The sequence below is a fragment of the Papaver somniferum genome, chromosome 2 (assembly GCF_003573695.1).
Source record: "Papaver somniferum cultivar HN1 chromosome 2, ASM357369v1, whole genome shotgun sequence".
Classification (NCBI taxonomy): domain Eukaryota; kingdom Viridiplantae; phylum Streptophyta; class Magnoliopsida; order Ranunculales; family Papaveraceae; genus Papaver; species Papaver somniferum.
Genome location: NC_039359.1, coordinates 73065478 through 73084922, shown reverse-complemented (window position 1 = coordinate 73084922; position 19445 = coordinate 73065478).

Genomic DNA, 19445 nt, shown 5'->3' with positions numbered 1-19445 from the left:
TAAAAAAACGAAGGCTGAAGATTGGGAAAAAAAGAAAGAAAAAAAACGAAGACATTTGCAAGAACTTCATCAACAAAGAGGTATGTAAAGAATGGCATATCCTACTTACTCATGACAATTAGCATATGCATTTTGTCTTATGAGACTATGTCATATGATTTTAGTAGATTTAATATTGCAAAGAAGAAATTTTGAGTTCAAGCTTATTTTGGTTAAACTCTCGAAATATGATTCAAGAAATGGATGTTTGTAAATCCTTTACAATTTTAGTTAAAAACAATTTATTGTTCAAGAACTATTAAAGTTTCAAGTTGATCATTTGGAAATTGCCCAAGCAACGATGCATATTGTATATGAATTTTGAATGTTTCAAACTAATTATGTGAGAAAAAGAACAGCTCGGCGATAGGTAAACATACTTGTATATTTTACCAAAGTCATCTGAATTCCGCAGACTGTAGAGGTTCGCAAACCCGGTTTCCAAATCCCTTACATTTGATGTCTGGAATTAGGTAGGTTCGCAAACCCCTAGTATTTGATTTTTACGAACTTCTACGGTTTGCAAACCCAATTCGCAAATTCTTAGGCCCGGACTTCGTGATTTGTCGCAGATTTGGTTTGTAAACCTGTTTGGTTCTAGTATTAGAAGATGTCATGAACTCTTCTAAATGATTATATGCTTTTTCTACAATTCTCATAAACACTTCTAAGATAAATTAATACACAAAATCACTTGCGGTTGTGGATAATTGATTAAGTCTTGAGTATGTTGAACACCGATATTTCTTGTAAGTTTAAAAGCTACTTAGCCGTTATGAACCATCATTATGCACGATTCCAGAACCCTGGACCAAAATGCATATTCTTATGCGTAATTGAAAGGAAGAATCTATGCTTACATGAATTCCTAATAAGAATTTCATCTAAACTAAGAAAGTGGTTGCTTTAATTCCAAGCAACCCTACCTTGAATTCAATGCTACCTGGAGTCTTGAAAGTATATAAATATAGAGATTCTTGGGACATGATTTCTTAATCCATGGCACTATTTTTTCCTAGTTTCTAAGCTAGAGTCTTCCTCTATAACTTAGGTTTCCTCTGAGAAACATAATTACGTTACGACTTTGAAGACTACACTTAAGGATTTTTAAAGATCGATCAGACTATCTTTTACTTGATAGTTTGTGTATCTGAATGTTATTTTTATAGCTCTTTGAGGTTTTTGTAATCTTGGATCAGGAACGAGATAGATACAAAGCACAAAGTTCTTCTTCGTCTCAGACTTTGTGATTCCTCAAGATAGATATCTAACTCTTCTATGATTTTTTTTATTATTCTTAGAGGTGGTTAGTAATAGAGGCTTCCCAGCTTATTGACTATAAGTGTTTCATATTTGTGAGGTTTCTCGTACTTTGTTTACAGCAAACATATTTCCAAACCTAGATTGAAAAATAAAAAGGGAAATAAAATAGGTTTGTTTGTAGAGGCAGATTGGTATCGAAAGTCTTCACTAAGATTGAAGCAACCCTTAGGCTGTAAAGGACGTCAGATAAGGGAATCAAGTGCGCAACATCTTGCAAGGTCAAGAGGCGTAAGGAACACGAATGTAGTTGAATTTCTTACGGTTAATTCAGTCTCAACTACATTCCTGTCCAAATTCTGACATTAGGCTAGTGTTTGTTGTGGTTTAATACATTGTGGTGTTCAAAGATGGACGAGGTCCTAAGGTTTTTTTGTAGGTGCAGTATTCCTCATTAACAAAATTTCTGATGTCTTGTGTTTTTCTTTTTTCGCGTTATATTATTTGTCTTGTTAATAGGAATATTAATAACACAAGTAGTCCTTGAAATAAATACAGATAGTTTAAGTCCTTATTATTTGAGATAAAAAAAACAAGTCTCACTCATGTTGAATTCATATCTTGAAATTATATTGCAAGTCTCATACTTGTTAGAATCTGGATCCTCTTAATTCAAATACGACTAGATTAATCTTGGTTATTGATTTTTGAGATCGTAAAAGAACACTTCTACACAATCAGTTTCATATTGATAGTGGGAGAGAAAGAGATAAACTTTATATACAATATTCTTGAAGGGTATTTGCTTTAGCCTACTTATGATTTTATTAGGTTTTGTACATGTTAGAGCATTGCTCGATCGAACCCACGAAGCGTTGGTATGTCATGTTTGGTTGTCATATTTTATTGAATCAAAACTCATGTTAAGAGTCGCTTGATTATGTACTAGAGTTAAAATTCGTGTAGGTTAGCTTGAAAGTATTAAAATATGAGACATTACACGTATTGCGAACTCTTGAAGATGTGAAGAAGCAAGGAGCTACAATGGCAACAATCATCCTTCCACTTGAGGTTAGTGATATTTGACTTGAAATGTTTTATTCTCTAACGTATATTTCAAGTCGTGCATATTGAAAACATAAATGCGAAGCATATATGAACTCTAGATATACATAGTATTAAGGAATACAATACGAGGTTTATTTCTTAACCGTTAAACTTTGTAGATAAGACATCGTCATAATCATTTGAATTTTATTGTGATTATATATGGGTATGAGGTGAGGATTTCATCCTAGGGAACAATGTTTACATGTGTTCTAAGGAAGTAAGTTCATAAACTTGTTTGTGAACCGAAAAGGAAATTGGCAGGAGTTATTGGTTTTGTTATTCATTGCATATATTATGAACAACCAATATGTGTGATAGAGTATAACCGCTCACAACTTGTTGTGTTCTTGGTAGAACTATTCAAAAAGTCCTGACTTATGTATTGGTATAACTTTTATTAGTAAAACTAATCTTAAGTAATCACCTGTGGTATGATCGGATTATGTCTGAGCTTGGGGAAAGGGAACCGATCCTTGTAAGGGGAAGGGAACCGATCCTAGTAAGGGAAAGGGAACCGATCCTAGTAAGGGGTGCAGTACATCAAGGGGAACCGATCCTTGTATGGGGTGCAGCAAGGTTTATAGCAGAAAGAGGAACCTATCATATGGACATGTGCAACACATATAAGTTAGATACCATATATATGTGGGGAACCGATCCTAGTACCTAGTCAACCGAATCTTTGGGAAGCTAGTGTGACTATGCGTAGTACTCACATGGAGGTAGAACCGAAACTTGTTTGGTAGAACCGTTAAACCCATGATTGTGATTGAATGTTGGTTTGATCAATCACATAGTTCTTGAAAGTCAGATGAACCAATTCTAAACTTTTTTGGAAGTTTGGCAAATCGGTTTCAAGGTTGTAAGTATGAAAGAGAACTTACAAAGTAAAAATGTCGACAAACTTTGAACACGTGCTGTAAATATTTATTTCTATAATTGTTCAAAGATATTCCTTAACGGCTAAAGGAAGAGAATCCCAAGACCGAAACATAAGTAAGTTAAGAATCTTTTAATTAAGGTTATTAATTTCATTTTGTAGGGAAATTATGGAATTAGTAATGTGCATTTACTAATTAGATTTTCCGAGAGATTTCGATCGTTATTTTTGGACAGAGCATTTCCAGGAACTATGGAAAGCGAATTTGTGCTTTAATGAATATCTTGAGAATATTTTCGGTTTTGGAAATTCCTTGCTGTCTAAACTTCCTTGTCTATAAATACACGAAATTTGCCATTTTAGTAAACTAATCCTTCGTAACAACAAATTTACTCTTTTGTTGTTGTTACTGGTGTAGCCGCCTATCGGAGAGGAGAGTAATCTAATTAGGTGAAATCTATTACGACCGCTCAGTTTAAAGTCTTCTTTGGGATTGAGAAGCTCTAGCGCGACCCGTTGGTGGAAAACTAGATAATTGCGGTTTATCTTTGTTTTCGATTGATTTGATTGACTAACGGTGGTTGAAATCTGATTACATCTAGTTTGTTTATTCTTGAGAATCTTCTCTTCTGATATAAGATTCACTCAAACTAGTTCAGAGTTTCGACAGGGATATTTATACTATTATTAGTTCTAAAGACGATCTTTTGATAATCCATTGTTAACAGACTACGTTCTTTGCGTGATTGATCACGAGAGATTCAAGTGATTGTGTGCAGGATTTTATTGAATATTTAAGAAGATTTGAAAAAAAAGAAGATATTGAAGATCTGACTTGGATTTTACAATCTTTGGTGTGCACAATACTTTTTCGGTAAAAGAGAATCCAATTGATAATCGGTTTATCCTTATGGTAGATTGGATTGATTAATTGAGTAGATCGGCATCAACACGGTCCTTCGGATTAAAGGTGTTGTTGTCTTAATCTTAATAGATTACCTTTGGGTGATTGAACATAAGATAGATCTAGACCTGACGAAGGAGTTTATGTTGAGATAAACAGAAGAGCCTTTGTCCGAATCATATCACTTGGTTGAATAGAGTTGATACCAAGCAGATTTCTTGTTCCTTTACTGTTTGGAATACGAACCAAAGGGATTGATCCAAGTACGTGACTTATTTATAAGTTGGAGGCGTGGGAATACAGACGGAACTAGGTGAACTATAGGGTTAGTTACTTGGTCTCAACTATAAGAAGTTAGTGTAATTTTGTGTAACGGATTAATCCTGAGAGTTCAATTCTGGACTAGGTCCCGGGGTTTTTCTGCATTTGCAGTTTTCCTCGTCAACAAAATCTTGCTTTGTCATTTACTTTTATTTTCCGCATTATAATTGTTTTATTATAATAAAAGTAGATTACACAAACGTTAATTCCTATTTACTTGATAAGCAACCCTATTGTGTTTGGTTAAGTCTGAACCTTTGTATCAAGTAAACATACTTCGTTGTTGTATTGTCTCGATCTCGTATCCATAGACGATCACACGAAGTGTGAACCGATTAGTTGTATTGTATCGACTCAGTCCATAGACAATCACTTCCGGAGAAACGACTTATAGGTAGGAAAAGTTTTAGCTTGAGGTATATTTGGGTACCCTCGCATTTTCAAATGGTATCAGAGCGGGCAAACACGTAAAAGATCTAAAAATCTGTGTTTGGTGCGATCCAACCTATATGATTGAATCTAATGTTCGATTTAATCAACGTCACAAGATCTTCATAAGATCTTTCACAAGACTCTGATGAATACTCCACAGGTCTTGTAAAGATCTTAGACAACGTGATTGAACAAAACCAGTCGCTAGCTGATGAAATCAGTAATATCATGAGTGATAAAAAACTGGCAAAAACTTTGGATGGTTCCAATGATCCTTTAAAATGTTCAATTTCGACATCTAGATGTTGTAAACAGAATAAGAAGAAACAGTCCATGAATTTTCTTCAAGAAGGATGGATTCATTTATGTCAGAAAATTTGTTTAAAAAAACTTCTGATTAATCGCGTTATGAATATTCATAAGATCTTAACAATCCTTCATAAACCTGGTGAACAATGTCTGGGAGCCTTCACTTTGAAAACAACTTCACCATTCCAGTGGTTTCTCCATAGTGGTTGTAGTAGACATATGACAGGTGATCTCTCCTGGTTCACGAGGACTGAAGACTATAAAGGAGGGTCGGTAACATTCGGAGATGGAAGCAGCTGTCTTATCAGCAAGAAAGGTACAATAAAAATTCCTGGTATTCCTGAAATTCATGATGTTGTTTACGTTAAGGGTATGAAAGCAAACCTTTTGTCTGTAAGTCAAATTTGTGATAAAGGTAACAAAGTTATCTTCAATATGAAAGGTTGTGATATTGAAGACAAGTCCGGGAAAATAATTTTTCGAGGACGTAAAAGTATGAATAATTGTTACCTTCTTGATATAAAGTCCAACTTGTATTGTAACTTGACTAAGATTGAGTCAACCTATTTGTGGCATGAACGGTTTGGTCATATCAACTACCGTATGCTAGGAAAGCTCATTAATCGTGAACTTGTCAAAGGTGTTCCAAAAATCAACACTAAAGTAGAAGGTGTTTGTGGAGCATGCCAAAAAGGTAAGCAAGGAAAAATTCTACACAAATCTTCTCGAGACATAGCCACTCGGGATCCTCTCGATCTTATTCATATGGATCTATTTGGTCCAATCCAACAAGCTTCCGTTGGAGGTAATAAGTATGCCTTAGTAATGGTAGATGATTACACTCGGTTCACATGGGTTGCTTTTCTAAAAAAAAAAAAGAATGACACTCTTGAGAAATTCAAAATTATTGTGAACAGGATACAGAATGAACAAGGTCGCAAGTTTAAAAAAATAAGAAGCGATCATGGTACATAATTCAAGGATACAGAAGTATATGAATACTGTAATGAACTTGGGATTACCCAACAATTCTCTGCTCCTATTACACCTCAATCGAATGGTGTAGCTGAGAGAAAGAATAGAAATATTCAAGAGATGCCAAGAGTAATGCTTCACAATAAAAACCTACCATTAAATTTCTGGGGGGACGCTGTTTTTACATCCTATTATCTAATAAACAGAGTTTACTTAAGATCCAAAACTCTAAACACTCCATATGAACTATGGTATGGAAGAAAACCCAATCTGAGCTACTTAAGGGTTTTCGGAAGAAAATGTTGTATTCTCAAGGATAGAGAACATAAAGGAAAATTTGATTCCAAAAGTGATGAAGGAATTTTTCTTGGTTATCCCTCTGATAGCCGTGCCTTCTGGGTATACAATATCAGAACCAAGGTCATGATGGAATCTATTAATGTTGTTATCGATGACATTAGTGACTTTTGTCAAGACAAACACATTGCAATGCAGCTTCCTCCCTCTGAAACTGTTATTAAAGAAAAACAGATTGTAAAAGAACCATCTGTGGTTCCTCTAATTAGTGACGTTGATGACAAAGATGATAATGAAAGTATTGTTGAACAACCTAATGATAATGAATATAGTGTTCAAAAACCTGCTAAGTGGGTACATCAAAGACACTCTACTGAAGACATTATTGGAGATGCCAATGTAAGGGTTATGACCCGAAGAGAACTTCAGAATGTCTGTCACTATTCATGTTTTCTATCGTCAATACAACCAAAGAATATTGAGGAAGCAATTAGTGAACCTGCTTGGGCCAAATCTACGCATGAGGAACTCAATCAGTTTAAAAGGCAAGAAGTATGGGAACTTGTTCCAAAACCAGCGGGAGTCAACATTGTTGGAACGAAGTGGATCTACAAAAACAAATCAGACGAATTCGGAACAATTGTCAGAAACAAAACCAGACTTGTTGCTCAAGGATATTTTCAAATTGAAGGTATTGATTTTGATGAAACTTTTGCTCATGTTGCTCGTTTGGAATCTATTAGACTTTTACTTGCTTATGCCTGCTATATTAAGATTAAATTATTTCAAATGGATATCAAGTCTGCATTTTTAAATGGAGATCTAAAAGAAGAAGTATCCGTAGCTCAACCAAAAGGTTTTGAAGATCCATTGTTCCCATATCATGTATTTAAACTTAAGAAGGCCATGTATGGTCTAAAACAAGCTCCACGATCTTGGTATGACAAATTGACATCCTTTTTACTTCAAAAAGGATTCTCTAGAGGTGGTGCTGATAAAACTCTTTTTACCAAGTGGTGAGGCAACCATGTCCTTATAGCTCAAATATATGTAGACGATATCATATATGGATCCACCTCAAAAACTCTAACAGATGAATTCCTAAATCTTATGAGTGGAGAATTCGAAATGAGTAATGTCGGAGAATTGTCCTATTTTCTTGGTTTGAAAATACAACAACAAAAAGACAATATTATTCTTTTTCAAGAAAAATATGCAAGGAACCTTATTGAGAAATTCGAACTAAACAAGTCAACTCCTATGGCAACACCAATGCCAACTACTGGAAAACTTCAATCCAATCCAGGAGAAAAATCTGTTGATTAGAAACTTTATAGATCCATGATCGGAAGCTTGCTATACTTAAATGCAACAAGGCCAGACATTTCTTTCAGTGTGGGATGTTGCGCCATATTTCAAGCGGATCCTAAAGAATCACACTTTAAAGCTGTAAAATGTATCATAAGATATGTTGGTGGTACTGTAGATTATGGTATATCATACTCTATGGATACAAACAATAATCTTGTTGCCTATTCAGACGTTGATTGGGCAGGGTGCGTAGAAGATCGGAAAAGCACCTCAGGTGGTTGCTTATATGTTGGTCAAAATCTTGTTGCTTGGCACAACAAGAAACAAAATTCACAGTCTTTATCAACCTGTGAAGAAGAATACATTGCTGCTGGTACATGCTGCACCCGATTATTATGGATGAAACAGATGCTCATCGACTATGGAATAAATATTCCAACTATGAACATCCTTTGTGATAACTGAAGTGCTATTCGCTTGACTGAGAATCCATTTGAACATTCTCGTACTAAACACAGACATTAGGTATCATTTTATTAGAGAATTGTATGAGAATGGTGTTACCAAATTGGAGTACTTTCCATCTGAGCGTCAACTAGCTGATATTCTTACTAAACCCTTAGGTAGAGAAACTTTTGAAAATCTAAGGAAAGCCATAGGAATTATCAAGGTACATTAGTACCGTGTGAACCCTTATGGTTTGGGTGACTTTTTGATTTAGCGGGATTAAGTTCTAGCCCTAGTAGGTAGGATTTATCAAAGGATTATGAGGGGTTCTAATAGAAACAGTATGTGAAAAATTCATAATATGTTGAATCGTTTTTTGGTTTAGCATAAAAACATATGTGTTTCGACGGTTTTCAACTTTTGCTTGCAATTGTTAAAACCGGTTTTCAACCTTTATCTGGTAAAGGTTGAGGTGAGTTGTTGTTCTTTTGTTTATGCATAAGGATGACAATGTGGTGATATTTCGATATCAATTCTCTATTGACGAAGATGTTATCATATTGGAGAAGTGGATGCGAAATTTGAGGTAACAATCTTGTTAGTTAATTATTTTCCTGTTTAAGAAAAGCCTGAGTTTATATTATATATATTTGTTGCTTTTGCTTAACAAAATTTAGGTTCAATGGATACTTATTCCATGATGTGTGTGTGGATGTTTGTTTCAATTGGTTCCTGTTAATAAAAACTATTGTTATCTTACTTTATTATGTGGTATCAATCGTTTAGGCTTACAAAATTTTGGTACAATTGATTTGTGTGTGATTCAATTGGTTCCGGTTAAGAAAAATTATTGTTATCTTTCTTTTGTATGGTATCAATTGTTTAGTCTTACAAAATTATGGTGCAATTGCGGTGCTTTTAATGTCTATGTTGTTTCAGTTGCTTCCGGTTGAGGTGAGTAATTATGCAAGTTGATTTATTTTGGTTTTTATGAATTATTTATGTCTTAACGAAATAATATGTGTACGGGATGAGTTGTTTAGTCCAATTCGATTCCGGATAAGAAACTAAGTTAATTCTGATCTTAGTTTGTCTTGTCAAAGTGAGGTTTCGGTTATTCAAGTCTAATTGAATGCCTAAACAAGGAAATGCTAGTTAACTAACCTAGTTTTTGGCTTGTTTAAAATTGAAAGGTCTAAGTTTATGGATAATTAGAACTTGATGAGAAAAATGGAGTTTATCTTTATTTTGGTCTTATCGATTTAAGCGGTTGTTTTTGAACAATCGGTTTAGCAAAGGGACTAATGTGATTAGTTGTTTTTGGTTTGCTAAACTAAATGGGAAAAATTGTTTCGGACAATTGTTTCCTTGGTAACATATCAAAATACGACTACTTGTAGTTTCGGTTTTGATATTGGTTATCAGAACATGATGGATGGAACCTTCGTGCCCAACTCTACAAGTTTGCAAGTTTATTTTGAGATTTGTAAGATTCTTTTCGTGTTGTCCTTTATTTTTTCGTTTCTTTGTCATTTTTGTGACAAAAAGGGGGAGAAATATATGGAGTAAACAGGTGGTGCTGGTATTGATTTTATATTGATTGGCATCGCTAGGGAAAAGAACATTTCTACTTGAATGTTTTATCTAACGAAAGAGTGAAAGCACAGACTAAGGGGGAGTTACATGTCATATTGATTTGTATAACAAAGATGTGCGGATTGAATATCTACCTATCTTCCTTAAGGGGAGTATTTTCTTTGTTATTATAATGTCAACAGCGGCATTTTCAAGGATTGAATCTAAGCAGTTTTACCGTGCTGTTGAATCGGGAATCAAGCGGATTGTAATGAATTCTTGTAATTTGTTTATCCGTATGAGGTAAGAGTTTTGTCACTAAAATTGACAAATGGGGAGATTGTTAGAGCATTGATCGGTTGAACCCACCAAGCGTTAATATGTCAAGTTTGGTTGTCATATATTAGTGAATCAAAACTCATGTTAAGAGTCGCTTGATTATGTACTAGAGTTAAACTTTGTTTAGGTTAGCTTGAAAGTATTAGAATATGAGACATTAGAAGTATTGCGAAGTCTTGAAGATGTGAACAAGCAAGGAGCTACAACGACAACAATCATCCTTCCACTTGAGGTTAGTGATATTTGACTTGAACTGTTTCATTCCCTAACGTATCTATCAAGTCGTGCATATTGAAAACATAACTGTGAAGCATATACGAACTCTATATAGACATAGTATTAAGGAATAAAATACAAGGTTTATTGCTTAACCATTAAACTTTGTAGATAAGCCATCGCCATAATCATTTGCATGTTATTGTGATTATGTATGGGTATGAGGTGAGGATTTGATCATAGGGAACAATGTTTACATGTGTTCTAAGGAAGTAAGTTCATAAACTTGTTTGTGAACCGAAAAGGAAATTGCCAGGAGTTACCGGTTTTATTATTCATTACATATCTTATGAGAAACCAATATGTGTGATAGAGTATAACTACTCACAACTTGTTGTGTTTTTGGTAGATACATTCACAAAGTCCTGACTTATGTATTGGTACAACTTTTATTAGTAAAACCAATCTTAAGTAATCACCTGTGGTATGATCGGATTATGTCTGACCTTGGGGAAAGGGAACCGATCCTAGTAAGGAAAAGGGAACCGATCCTTGTAAGGGAAAGGGAACCGATCCTAGTAAGGGGTGCAGTACATCAAGGGGAACCGATCCTTGTATGGGGTGCAGCAAGGTTTATAGCAGAAAGGGGAACCGATCCTATGGACATGTGCAACACATATAAGTTAGATACCATATATATGTGGGGAACCGATCCTAGTACCTAGTCAACCGAATCTTTGGGAAGCTAGTGTGACTATGCGTAGTACTCACATGGAGGTAGAACCGAAACTTATTTTTGTAGAACCGTTAAACCCAGGATTGTGATTGAATGCTGGTTTGATCAATCACATAAGTCCTGAAAGTCAGATGAACCAATTCTAAACTTGTTTGGAAGTGCGGAATATCGGTTTCAAGGTTGTAAGTGTGAAAGAGAACTTACAAAGTAAAGATGTCGACAAACTTTGAACACGTGCTGTGAATGTTTATTTCTATAATTGTTCAAAGATATTCCTTAACGGCTAAGGGAAGAGAATCCTAGGATCGAAACATAAGTAAGTTAAGAATCTTTTAATTGAGGTTATTACTTTCATTTTGTAGGGAAATTACATAATTAGTAATGTGCATTTACTAATTAGATTTTCCGAGAGATTTCGATCGTTATTTTTGGACAGAGAATTTCCAGGAATTATGGAAACCGAGTTTGTGCTTTAGTGAATATCTTGAGAATATTTTCGGTTTTGGAAATTCCTTGGTGTCCAAACTTCCTTGTCTATAAATACACGAAGTTTTCCTTTCTAGCAAACTAATCCTTCGTAACAACAGATTTACTCTTTTGTTGTTGCTACTGGTGTAGCCGCCTATTGGAGAGGAGAGTAATCTAATTAGGTGAAATCTCTTACGGCCGCTCATTTTAAAGTCTTCTTTGGGATTGAGAAGCTCTAGCGCGACCCGTTGGTGGGAAACTAGATAATTGCGGTTTATCTTTGTTTTCGATTGATTTGATTGACTAACGGTGGTTGAAATCTGATTGCACCTAGTTTGTTTGTTCTTGAGAATGTTCTCTTCTGATATAAGATTCACTCAAACTTGTTCAAAGTTTCGACAGGGATCTTTATACTATTATTAGTTCTAAAGACGATCTTGTGATAATCCATTGTTAACAGACTCCGTTCTTTGCGTGATTGATCACGAGAGATTCAAGTGATTGTGTGCAGGTTTTTATTGAATATTTAAGAAGATTTGAAGATAAAGAAGATATTGAAGATCTGACTTGGGTTTTACAATCTTTGGTGTGTACAATACTTGTTTCGGTAAAGTAGGATCCAATTAATAATCGGTTTATCCTTGTGGTAGATTGGATTGATTAATTGAGTAGATCGGCATCAACACGGTTCTTCGGATTAAAGGTGTTATTGGCTTAATCTTAATCGAGTACCTTTGGGTGATTGAACATAAGATAGATCTAGACCTGACGAAGGAGTTTATGTTGAGATAAACGGAAGAGCCTTTGTCCGACTCATATCACTTGATTGAATAGAGTTGATACCAAAAAGATTTCTTGTTCCTTTACTGTTTGGAATACGAACCAAAGGGATTGATCCAAGTACGTGACTTATTTATAAGTTGGAGGCGTGGTAATACAGACGGAACTATGTGAACTATAGGGTTAGTTACTTGGTCTCAACTATACAAAGTTAATGTAATTTTGTGTAGCGGCTTAATCCTGAGAGTACTCAATTCTGGACTAGGTCCCGGGGTTTTTCTGCATTTGCAGTTTTCCTCTTGCTTTGTCATTTACTTTTATTTTCCGCATTATAATTGTTTTATTGTAATTAAAGTAGATTACACAAACGTTAATTCCTATTTACTTTATAAGCAATCCTATTGTGTTTGGTTAAGTCCGAACCTTTGTATCAAGTAAACATACTTCGTTGTTGTATTGTATCGATCTCGTATCCATATACGATCATACGGAGTGTGAACCAATTAGTTGTATTGTATCGACTCATTCCATAGACAATCACTTTCGGAGAAAGGACTTATAGGTAGGAAAAGTTTTAGCTTGAGGTATATTTGGGTACCCTCGCCTTTTCGGTACATACAGGTTGCCAAAAAAAAATTGGTGGTGTACTTATTATACTCTCCCTCTTTTTATTTTCATCTCACAAAGCTCTACATACCTACCAAAAATGAGTGCGTTTAAAAATACCAAACCTCATTATCTACCAATTTTAAGTTCAGCGGGTAGTTTTCAGATGAGTAGATGGTGGTGTCATACGTTTCATGATGTGCTCATTTTTGGTTTTAGGAAGGCAAAGCTTTGTAAGAGGAACACATCCCCAAAATATTATTTTTGAATTTGTTACCCTTTGGTTTTTATAAAAGACTTCCAAAGTTTAAGATATTGTGACAATAAAGGTGTTCATGGGAAATTATTGTATCTAGTTACAAGCTTGATATTAGAGTTTACCAAATTTTATGGACGTTATCAGATTTTATCAGATTGAATGATGGACTTTATTTGGAACTGGTAAGATAAATTATTTTGGGAATAGACAAAATGGAAATTTTATCATGCCATATAAATGGTCAAATGCAATTTTCACTATATAGTAACATCAACAAATGTGTTGAGCAGCGATGACATGGTTGTTTTGTCAAAGTAATGTCGCTCAACCCATCTTCATAATTCGCTCAACCAATATTATTTCTACTGATCAATAAACTCCATTTTCGTATAACAACAAATTAATTGGATTCCTGCAGCCGACAAAGATACTAAAGCCTTGCATTTGTATTGCATAGAAGAAGGAAAACTCATCCATGTTCTTAAAAAAATTAATGGTGAATGGACTAGTAACTATAATGTTATTTCTAAGGAGCCGTTATCTCATTTTTAAAATATATTTTAACAAAACTATGACATCCCCATTTAGCTGTCAATAACCAGATGGATTAATTGATATTATAGATGTCTCATCAACTTAATTCCAACATGTGAAGAAATCAAGCCATATATTAATCGTATTGGTGATTTAAGAAGCCAAGTCTTGATGGTTATCCCGTCATCTTCTTCAAAAAATGTTGGCATCTTGCGGGAAATACGGTAATTGACCTTGTCAAGCTTTGTTTCATATCAGGTACTCTCCCTCCAGGATTAAATCATGCAAATATGATATTTACCCTGAGATGTAAATCTCATGAAATCGTTGTATATTACTAACCCATTGCATTATGCAATATCATGTTGTATATGGTGGTTTTTATAATGAGGGGAAATGGTTATTTTATGACTCGTGTCGAATAAAAAATATACTCACGTGCTCAGTCGTGGCCTTGGCCTCATGAGAAAGCCTCCGCTCAGCCATATGAGAGAAGCTCTTCTCGCCTCATGAGAAAATCTCCACGCATCATATGGGCAAGGTTCAGCTTGACTCACGAACAATCCCCCCTCTAATCCATATGAGCGAGGCTCCACTTACCTCAGGAACAATCCTCCGTACAGACATATGAGCAAGTCTCTCTCTCATAATAAGAAAGCCCCTCTCAGCATAAATATCTAGGCTCCGCTAGCCAAACGAGTAAGCCTTAGCTTTCGGCCACTCCAAACCAACTTTCACAAACAAGATTCGGCTCTCAGCCTCTCCATACTCTTTTTTTTGGCATCACGGAATATATACGCGACTTCCAATAACATCCTTGCGAGATATACTGGTCATGTCTACTAATTATTTTTATGATGCATCCACTTTTGATTCCATGAGCATGAGAGAGACTTAGGTCTTCAATAAGTGCAACTTACACCTCCGCCTCACCAACACAACTCAAAGTTTGATAATATGTGTCTCATCCACTTCGTCCCACCTGTGAAGATATCAAGTCAGATTTCAATCTTATTGGTGATCTCATAAATCCAAGTCCTGGTAGTTATCCAGTCATTTTGTTCAAGATATGCTGATCTTGTGGGTAATAAGGTAACTTACCTTGTCAAATTTTTCTTCATATCAGGTACTTTCCCTCCTAGCTTAAATCATATTAATATTATCTTGACCCTTAAATATAAATCTCTTAAAATCGTTGTAGATTACTGACTCGTTGCATTATGCAATATCCTGCTATAGATGGTAATTTTTGTAATGAGGGGAAAATGACTATTTTAGGAATCATCTCGAATAAAACATATACTTATAGTCATAGTGCAAGCCTCGATGTAGACTATCTGAATATTCCGGGGTATGTGGTATAGAATGAATGCTCAGAAGGTCTTAATTATCATCCATAACAAAATAAAGAATCTATTTCTGAGCATACGAGGTATATGCTCAGAGAATCCAAACTAATGAAGCTTGTCCACAATAGTTTTTTTTTTGTAATTCCGGGACGGAATTCTTTAAAGGAGGTAATAATGTAACATCCGCATTTTTTGCATGCCGCATGCTCAAAGATGCGTCGTTGAATGAGATAAAGATTCATATCAAATCTTGTGTAGCTCGTTTAGGGAATGTTGACCCATAACAGAAGTAACACTACAATGGTGCATCAATTAGAGGCTATCTAAGTGTGATATTGCACCACTATGACGTGATACTCAAGTTGGGCATATGGCCAGAACTGGATGTGCACCATTATGGTGTTATTTCTGAAACTCGTTGTAGAGAAAACATGTGTACTTGGTACATGTTCATCCTCTTCCCTTTTTCTAGTTAGAAAAAAATGTAAGAAGGAAAGCATCAATAAGCTGTAAATCTTAGCCTATGAAGCATATATGATGCAAAAGCATCTTTATACCATGTTGTTTACTCAATATAGTTTCATGAGGCATATGCATCATCGTTGCTAAACTAAGAATGCACCACCATGATGCATTCCGAAGGAAGGGCCGAATGTTGCACACTTTTTTGCATCACTTGTAAAGACCCTTTGACCTATTCATAAGTGCATAATTCATATTTTTTTAGTGTCCATTCCATGCTTGTTTTAGCTATAATTCGTGCATTTTCTTTTGTTATTACTCTTGTTTTTTTTTATTTGTTTCTATTATGTGAATCATCTCAAGGAGAGTGAAAACTTTTACAAATGATCTAAGAAGATAAGTACTTCAAGTATCCAAGTGCCCAAGTCGAAGAGAAGCGAAAGAAGTGTGAAGAAAAGGAGCAAAAATGCTCAAAATCAAGAGACGGAACAAAGACTAATATTAAGTCACTCAAATTCAGTATTTCTCATCATCACCTTGAAAAAAATTGAAATACAAAGAGAATGCAAAAATAATGCGGTAATTCCAAGTCCAGACGAAAAAGTTATGGGCAAAAAAAGCTTATTGAATATCGGATACTACGGGAGGATACGCATACCGGGTACGTGTACCGTCGGAATATGAAATCTTGTAAACTATAGGGGTACGCGTACTGATTGAAAAAACGTAGGTCTAACCTTTATGGAAATCTTTATGGACTAACTCCAATATACTTTCAAGAGAATCAACTAGGCAGTCTGATTCAATCTTAAGAAAAGTATATCCAAGAGTTATATCTCAATTTCTCAATTCAATATGCAATCAAACAAATAGGAATTTGCGAGACCGATTGAATATAAGAAATAACTTGGATGGTATCAAAAACCAATATTCAAGTGTCAATCAGTTTAATCAACAACCAAAGGTTGGATTCACAATTGATTGAACTTACGCATAACCTGTGATATTTCAATTACATAGAAAATATAATGCGGAAAATAAATAACACAGACACCAGAAGTTTTGTTAACGAGGAAACCGCAAATGCAGAAAAACCCAGGGACCAAGTTTAGATTTGAACACCACACTGTATTAAGCCGCTACAGACACTTGCCCACTCCAAGTTAACTTCGGAATGTAGTTGGGCCCTAACCAATCTCACACTGATCAAGGTACAGTCGTGCTCCTTACGTCTCTGAATCCCAGCATGACTCTACGCACTTGATTCCCTTAGCTGATCTCATCCACAACTAAGAGTTCCTACGACCCAAAGTCGAAGACTTGATAAACCAATCTGTCTCACACAGAAAAGTCCATTTAATAGATAAATATGCTCCCACAGATATACCTATGAGTTTTGTTCCGTATTTTGATAAATCAAGGTGAACATGAACCAATTGATATACCAGACTTATATTCCCGAAGAACATCCTAGAAATGTCAATCACCTCACAATAATCTTAATTGTATGGTAGCTAAAAAAAATATTGTGTAATCACAAACGATCAGACGAAGATATTTGTGTCTACTTTTTATCTTGCCTATCGGAGATTAAATCTTGAGCTAATCATAGAGAAGATAGTACTCAATCAATATAGAAAACAGCAACATCAGAACATGCAACTACAGAGAAAATATTTGGGTCTGGCTTGACAATCCCAATGAAGTCTTCAAGTCATTAACCTACAGGGTTTTGGAAAATACCTAACTTTAAAGGAGAATCGACTCTAGTCGCAACTAGTATCACATAAAAGGTGTGGGGATTAGGTTTCCCAGTTTCTAGAGTTCTCGCTTATATAGTCTTCAAATCAGGGTTTACTATCAATGCTACCTTGGTAACAAATCATTCAATATTGACCGCTAGATGAAAATCTGATTAGACTCAAGCTAATATCTTTCAACCATTAGAACGAATTTAGCATGTTCCACACAAATGGAAAGTGACTTCAATTAGATCGAACTTATCTTTTTACACAAAAATGAAAAGTTAATTCATTTAGATATGAATAACCGTACCTAAACGTGTACGACTTTAATGGCTGAACAATAGTTAACCGAAGTTAGCCATATGAACACTTTCATATCAACCATATTCATCTTAACCATAACTAGTTCAAATGAAACTAGTTCTAGAGTTGTTCAATTGTTTATATTCTCATAGAAGTATACATGACACAATTGAAGCAAAATCGATTTTGATTCACTCGAATCAATTCATGAACATTATAGCCATAGTTTGCAAAAGATTGCATTCCTTATTATATAAATGTATTAGTTCATGAACAGATCGATTTTGGAACATAACCTACTCAAGTATGCAAACGGGTACGCATACCTAAGTAGCCAGACTTGGACTATATTCGTCAGTATGCAAACTGGTACGCATACTGTCGTTCACATCCGAACTCAGTTGAATATAGTGCACATACGGGTACGCATACCAAGGTTCTTGGACTTCAACAGACTTCGCCAGCACGGATACGGGTATGCATACGATAGCTCCCGAACTTCACCTGACCAACCAGTACGTATACGGGTATGCATACTAGATTGCCGGTCTTGGACTACACATATGAAAGTACGCATACTGTGTTTCTACCTTATCATGGTTAATCGTTATAAACTCCCATTACAATAATTGAAACATTATCGGAAGGAAGGGATAGTTGTCTCACACAAACTACTAGCTTAAAAGCAATTTTCAAGTGATCGAATGATCAATACGAAATATTCCGAGTCTACATCAGACTGTCTCACACAAATCATGTATGATGTTACCAGACGATTTTCACATAATCATCTTTTGACTTTCGTCAAGAATATAAGATGAACTTGGTTAAAAAGAAAGCTTACTAACACATATTTCGAGAAATATGTAAGCGAGTTAAACTCAGCTCGAAATACCAAATGTGTATAATCGAAGTCTATATAGCTATACGACTTTTGTCTCAAATAGGAGATAGAGTCGATAGACTTTTGAGTGATAGATGAGTTCAATTCTCCACATACCTTTTGTTTATGAAGTTTCACAAGCTCCCCTTAGTAGTTCTTCGTCTCCAATCGATGAACGCCGTGAAGTCTAATGCTCAACTACACTTACTATCCTAATCCGAGACTTAGCTATAAGTAGACTAGAAATCAAGATTTATAGTTTTGACAACTAAACTTGACAAACAAGCCTGAGATAGCAGCGCTTGCGAGTTCGACCGAGCAATGCTCTAAAAATATCCTCCTTTATCAATTTTAGTGACAAAACTATCAATACATATGGATTACAAAATAAATAAACTTTGTAGCTTCTCATCCAAATGCTTGATTTCCTTGGTTCTTCAACATTACTCGAAATCTTTGTCACTTCCAAGTACTCTAGTTATTCTGAACGTGTTCAACTCAGCATCATAGTTGTTGAAGATCCGTAGATATAACAATAAGAAAACAGTAGCTCTCAATCATCGTTATATAATGTCATAGTATTATTACACAACATCAAAGTCCAATTGTATCACAACTTTGACAACAATACTATGGTGATATGTATCACTCCCTCTTAATCAATACTTCATATCATATGAAAACCACTTCCCCTTACATAATGATCTGTAAACCATATGTATTTGTAGTGTGAACTACACATTAATTCTCCCCATTTTTGTCAATATAAATTGGCAAAGGTATGAAAACTAGTGGGATCCTAATGAAATTCTCATGGAGATAATTCATGACCAAAAGAAAACATATCAACTTTATTTAGATCCAATCATGTAGTCGAAACTAAATGCATTCATCAAGGAGTTAAT